The sequence below is a fragment of the Psittacula echo genome (assembly GCF_963264785.1).
Source record: "Psittacula echo genome assembly, chromosome: 4".
NCBI lineage: Eukaryota > Metazoa > Chordata > Aves > Psittaciformes > Psittacidae > Psittacula > Psittacula echo.
This window is the reverse complement of record NC_137738.1, coordinates 50,321,515-50,328,151: the sequence shown is the minus strand read 5'-3', so window position 1 is coordinate 50,328,151 and position 6,637 is coordinate 50,321,515.

Genomic DNA, 6,637 nt, shown 5'->3' with positions numbered 1-6,637 from the left:
GTAGGAAGTGTTTCAGATCAGCTTGCATATCCCTGAACATCAAAGATGGGGATGAAGTTATGCACGTATAAACAGAAAGCCAGTAACATATTTGCTATCCAGCATACTGCAAACGTTTCTTATGGTCTGATCCTGCAAGCTAATGTGTATCCTATATTCAATTTTCATAGGATTTTTTTAATGGAAAAGTATGTCCAATACTATCAGGAGGCAGTTTGATATGTGGGGAAATTTAGCAAGCCAGACAGAATTGGCACAGAAGCAACTGCAAGAACATCGCTACAGGTGAAAGAACTGACACCCTCCCAGCTTTCTGAAAGTTTTCACCTTTTTCCTCACTCCTTTTTCCTCCACATACATATTTAAACATCTGATTTTTTTCCCATAGCAAGAAGAAAAGAAGAGGGACACTTCTTCGTCTCTTTTCTTGCAAGTTGCTCTAAAATGCATCTGGTGCACTCTGGTGGCTGCTTTGGTAATTCTTAATTCGATGACTGCAAAAGGAGAAACAGTAACTATGGATGATGATTTTGAGATTATCCACACAAAGACTAATGAGCACATGAATTTATTCTAGTTTATCCAGTTTGATTTTTCTTGAATGCACTCCCTGGAGAAGTTCAGTGCTTGCCCGTTACAGCCCATCTGCTTACCTTATACTAATCACAGGGGGAGCTGAGGGCTGAAGTTCTCATCTCATCTGCTTTATGTTTTCGCTTGTGGTCAGACAGCTGCTGAATTTTACCCAGAGGTATATCAGTTTCAGTAGTGGTAATTTATCCACATTTATTTGTAGTGTGACCTTGCACAAACCCTTGTATCAATTCTAGCTTCCCTTTCCCTATCCATATAACAGGGCTAGTAATACCTAGCTATTTATGAGGATTATTCACCTTATGGTCAATTACATTGAAAGGTACTCAAAAAACAGAGCACATTTCTTGCCATTACACCACTATGTTTACTTTCTTTTGGTGCATGATTTAATAAGGGAAAAGTGACATGGATTTTTGTATCCACAAGCACAGAGAACATATGGTAAGTCTAGTACACTTTGCATTACCTCCACATGAGGTATAGGACTTTTGAGGAAAACTTTGAACAACAACTGATGGTTTATGCTACTTTTGGAAAGCCAGCATCAATGGCGGGGACCAAGGGATTTTCACTGGTGACCAAATTCCCCTTTTCTCTTGAGCTAGTTTTGATACTTCTGGTGTTATAAACCATGACTTCAAAGATGCTGCTAATTAGGAAAAGACAATGTCTTTTCAGAATATAATGGCCTTGATCCTTCTTCATTCTCCCAAGGTGTCACCTAGATGTGATGCACACCAAATGCATTCATTGAATAGGTAGATATACTCTACTAGCATATGAAAATGAAATAAAGATAAAAGAAAAACTCTGGAGCATAGTATCTCATGTTCCTATTCAATCCATTTTACAAGGCAGCTGTATAACTCTTCAAGAAAAGGTTTTCTGGGTTAAAGGTGCTATCTATTTTTGGTTTTCTTTCGAGAGATATCTTCCGTCCTTCTGACCATCCTTGTCATCTCTGCATCTGTTCCAGTTTGAATTGATCTTTCTTAAGTATGAGGGCCCTGAACTCTAGAGTAACTGGTACCTTGTACAACATCACACTCTCCTGAGACAAACACAGTATTGTGGAAAACATTAGTTTTTTTCACAGCTTATAGACCTTCTATGACTGACTGAACATATGTGTGTATGACACACTTTGAGCAGATTTGCTGAACAGTTTGCACATCAAGGCACATTTAGGAAGGTCATTTTGAAATTTCTTACAAGAGGTATAATACAGAGTGCTAGGGGCATCCAATTTGTTGTTGTGAGGGTGCTGTTATCTAAGTGCCAGAAATCCTGGTTTGCCTTTTGGACATCACAACCAACACCAAACCCACTGGAAAAGCAGGAGCAGAGAAGATTCCTGTAGCTTACAACTTCACCTCTTCCCCTTTAAGTCAGGAAGTAGACTGCTGTATTCAACATTTGGGGTATAACTGAATGGATGAACTGACCAGCTGAAGTTTCATTGAGATGGAGATGGTGATAGGAAATGAGAACATACCTGAAAATAAATGTATGATTTGCTGCTTTAAAAGGCAGACTGTATTCATCACGCAGGATCACAATCTATGTCATCTCCTCCCCCCCTGCTTTAGATCAGGTTTGAGTAGGGGCTGGGATAGTTTTTTCAGTCTACCTCCGGCTAGGAAGTTGAAACCTTGCTCTGTCTCACACATGTTCATTAAGTCAGTCTGCACGTGGAGTGGGAGCTCTTCTCTTCGTTACCCTTCTAATTTTGTTGTTGTGCGCAGATTTGATCACAGCTGAATTTGTGCCACTGAAACATCTGGTGAAGTAAAATGTGGAGCAGCCGTGAAGGAGAAGAGTCTCTTCTGAGTTCAGTCAGTCAGAAAAGCTTATGAAAATTGTGACACAATCCTAAACTGAGCAAGCCAGAGCTCATTTCCAGAAATGCCGCTTTGAGCTGAGAAGAAATGCTTCAGAACAAAGAAAGGAACAATTGCATGAATCATGGGCTACAAGAAAGAAACCAGTTCTCTGCAAGGGCTTTGAAACTGAAGATTATCCAGTAAAACTTCAAGTTAAACAAACAAAATATTCTTAGCTCTTTCTTACTAACAGAAATACTCATTTTGCATCATTCTCTTTTATCCCAAACAAATCTTAGAAATATGTTTCCTTCTCTCACGTTTTACACAAAGCAATCAAATTCAGCCACCCTTAATATGGAGTATTTCAAGCTGTCAGTATTATTTTTTCTGTTTAGAATTGAAACAATCTTCTGAATTCAACATTAATTTAAAAAAATTGTTCATATCAACTCAGAAATGCATTTTCCAGAAATTCAACTAAAATCCAAAAGAAGGGCACCATACTTTAACCACATGGGAAATCCTGACTAGCTTAAGAAATATCATTAACAGCTACAAGGAAAATTAATATGAATGCTTGTGTAAATACTTGTACAAGAAATACTTGTGGTTTAATTTGTTTGGTTTTTTTTTTATGCTTGAAAGCAGCCAGTGAGAAGGCCAAAAAGATGCCAGTCATACAATGAGAATAATAAAAGCTCAAAGAACTATTATAGCTGTACTATATTGCTAGGTACTTAGTTCATGAGTAATACTAGACTGATGCATAGCCACACACATTAGTTACAAATAATTTTAAAGCAGTCATCAGATTTGTAGCCTCTAAGACCACAGTCCTCAAAAGGTACATTTGTGACAGTCACAGATGACTAAATTTAATAAATCACTTGTTGCAGATAATTTGCTCATTTCTGACTGCAGAGAAATTGTGATAGGTTTGCACAGCAAAGTTCAGACAAAGCTGCTGAAATACAAGGCAAGAATATACTAGCACAGCTGTGCATTTTGGAAGCAATAGCTGGTGTTATAGAAGGTTAAACTTGAAAGTTTGCTTACATCAGGGTATCATCTGTGCAGTTTCTGCAGGAAAAACATAATGTTTGCAGTTCACTTGGAAGATATTCACCCCAAAAAAGAGTATTTATGTTAAAGTGGTTAGATTTACTTTGATTTAATATAGTGTCTTATTATTTTGTAACTCATGCTATGTACAATACTGTTCACCATATGTCCAGGAAGAAAACAAAAAAAGAGAGAGAAGCTGAAGTCTTTTTTAAATTAGCATGCCTATGAGGAAAAGCATTGTAAATGCACATAAATAAATGTAAACAAACATATACATAACATAAATATTATAAGGGCATCTATGATCAAGTCTCCTGAAATTTCCATCTATGAAATGCAATGGTAGCTTCACTGGGAGAAATTAATATGGTTATGAAGAAAGTCAGAACTAGAGTGCACAGCACAAAACAGGCCAGGAAGTGGGGTGGCTTTGCAGAGGAGGATGCACACACATGCCCACCAGGACAGAAGAGCACCCAGGGAATGGCTGGAGCCATATGGCTGCCACATGAAAGCAGGGCTCCAAGTGAGCAGTTGACATGTGGCTGTATTGAGGGGTTGTGGTCTTTGATGAGAAGCCATCTGCAGCCCTTGGCTAGTGCTCTGAAATCAGGGAAGGGTTACATCTTGGCACTTGAAAATGAATGGAAATGGTGCTACTAACTTGCATCAGTGGAAGCACGCATTTTCCTCACGGACAGAAAGCAATTCCCAGGATCCAGGAACACCACCCCTTATATATTTTCATGCATTTTTACTAAATTCAAAACCAAATTGCCAAAAGGAAGTATAAACTGGTCACTAGTATTTCCATCTCAGAATTTACATGAGTCCATCCATCTCTTGTAATGGGACAAATTATCTAAAATATGAAGGAATCATCTGCTTCTTTTTTCTATCCTTCCTTGACCATAAAAGAAAGCATTCTATTACTTTACTGTGAACTTGTGTATATGAGAGACATACAGAGGCAAAGAGCTAAGGACCACATTTTGTAATGAAAGATAACATTTCTGAAGGGGCACATTTTTTCCAGCCAGAGTATAATCTCTATCAGTAACCATGCATTTTAACAATAACTGTATAGGAAGTAGCCTGTATAAACTTTTGGTTTTACTTAATTCTTCCAAACTAATTTTCTATCATCTTTAAAACTAAAATATAAGAAGGACTTCGAGTAGTTTAAGGTATTTCACAAATTTTCATTGAGAAGAGACTCATCTTGCATGTGAGCTTGCATGATGATGAAACTTGGTAGAAAATATTACAAAAAAACATACTTCTGAAACGGTGAGCTCTGCTGCTCTTGAGGGCATTTAGCGCCTATTTAATTTAGCTTTGTTTTAGAACATCTTACAGAAGTACATGTGGGCATTACCATCTGTAGGAGCTTTCATCACCTGCTGGAGGATGTACAAAAGCTTCAAATACACACACTTGCCTCCACTCCAGGGGAGTCTACAATTTTCCCAAAAACTATAACACTGGTATTAACAAATATCATAAGATCACATTTCTGTTAGCTTAGCTGGTTAGAGGTAATCAAGTACTAGTCATAAGAAAATTACATTGTGTTTTGCATCTCTGTGCTGTCACATGTAATCTGAATTTAAGAGGACAAGCTACTCACTGTCAAGTCAGAAACATGGCAAAAGCAGCACAACAGGCCACAAACAAGCAAGCCTCAAATATTGCCCCAATGTTTTTCTCCCTTGTTTCCTGTATATGCAGACATACAATGACCAGCACTTGACTCTGGTCAATCAAAAAAAAAAAAATAAATTATTGCCTAATTGACATTACCATAGATTGTGTTATGTTCTATTCTTATGGAGACAGAGATGATAAATATTGATAAATAGATAAAAGGCAAATTGATAAATTATATGGTAAATGCCCACAATTTAGGACAAGAAATTATCAGATTTCCACAGCTGGGGTCATCAGTGCTTGTGACAAATTTAGCCTTATTTCATCAAAGGCTGAAAAAGCTTTAGAAAATGGGACTATAAATGACAGTACTAGAATACAGCAGCTTTTCTACAGTTAGAGCACACAAAGCAAAATGTTGACCCCACGGGAGTCAGAAACTAAGCCTCTACTGATTTTCCTGCAACTAACATTTCAGCCCCGAGTTCCTGTCCTGTGAGCTCAACATCAGCTACAGCACTCAGGCTCCTTTATGCTTGTCTCTGCAGGAGAGACAGGCACCAGGGTGGCTCCAGCTAGGACTTCAGCCCCCTTGCTTTGCTGCTGGCCTAGTGCAGCTGCAGCTGGAAGGTTCACCAGTCTGTTTGGGCTTCTAAATTGTTTGCTGAGGAATAAGCAAATAAATTTATGAGGGAATTGTTTGCTTTCTGGGATTTTGATTCATAAGACATTTGTAATATTTAAATTGCTTTTTCCTTGTGTTTTGGTTTTGTTTGTTTGTTTATTGTGGATAGCTATAGGACAACCAAATATTTTATTCTGCATCCTGTTCACATTTTTTGCTTAGATCACCATTTGATTTATTTCAACATCATTCTTTGTAGTACACAGGTCTTTTATGAAACAGCAATACGGTAAAAAATTTACACCACCCTTTTTGGGAGGTAAAAAAAAAAAAATAGGTGGGAGAAGGGAACAGCAATGTGAAACCCTGCCAGAATTTCCATACTATTCTTGGCCCCCCATCCCATGCTTCTGCTGAAATGGTAGGATTATGAGGTGTCAGCTCCCTCTCCCCTTCAGGTTCAGAAAGGCATTTACAGTTCAGTTTGGGCACTTGTCAATGATACCCAATTTTGGAGCATTTCCCCAAAAAATCAGAATTCTAGAAAAGGAGCTTTCTCACTAGGGCCTTTACATGTTAATTTTGACAGCTGGACTCTTCCAGGATGGGTAAAGAAAAAGACCCCAGTGTAGGTAAATATTATCAATATAAGAATACGTGTAATATTTAGTACCTGTTCTGGAATGTAGGCAGCTGTAGCAGCATAAAGTGCAGCTGCACTAGGGCTTTTACTAGCATAGGTATTGTTTATAAAAAAAGCCCACATTTCTCATGGACGTAGGCTGGTTTTCAAGAGTGCAGAAGCCCACAGAACACTCACAAAAATCACAAAATTAATCTTCAGCCATTGAACCTTCATCTATCTGTCAGTTTT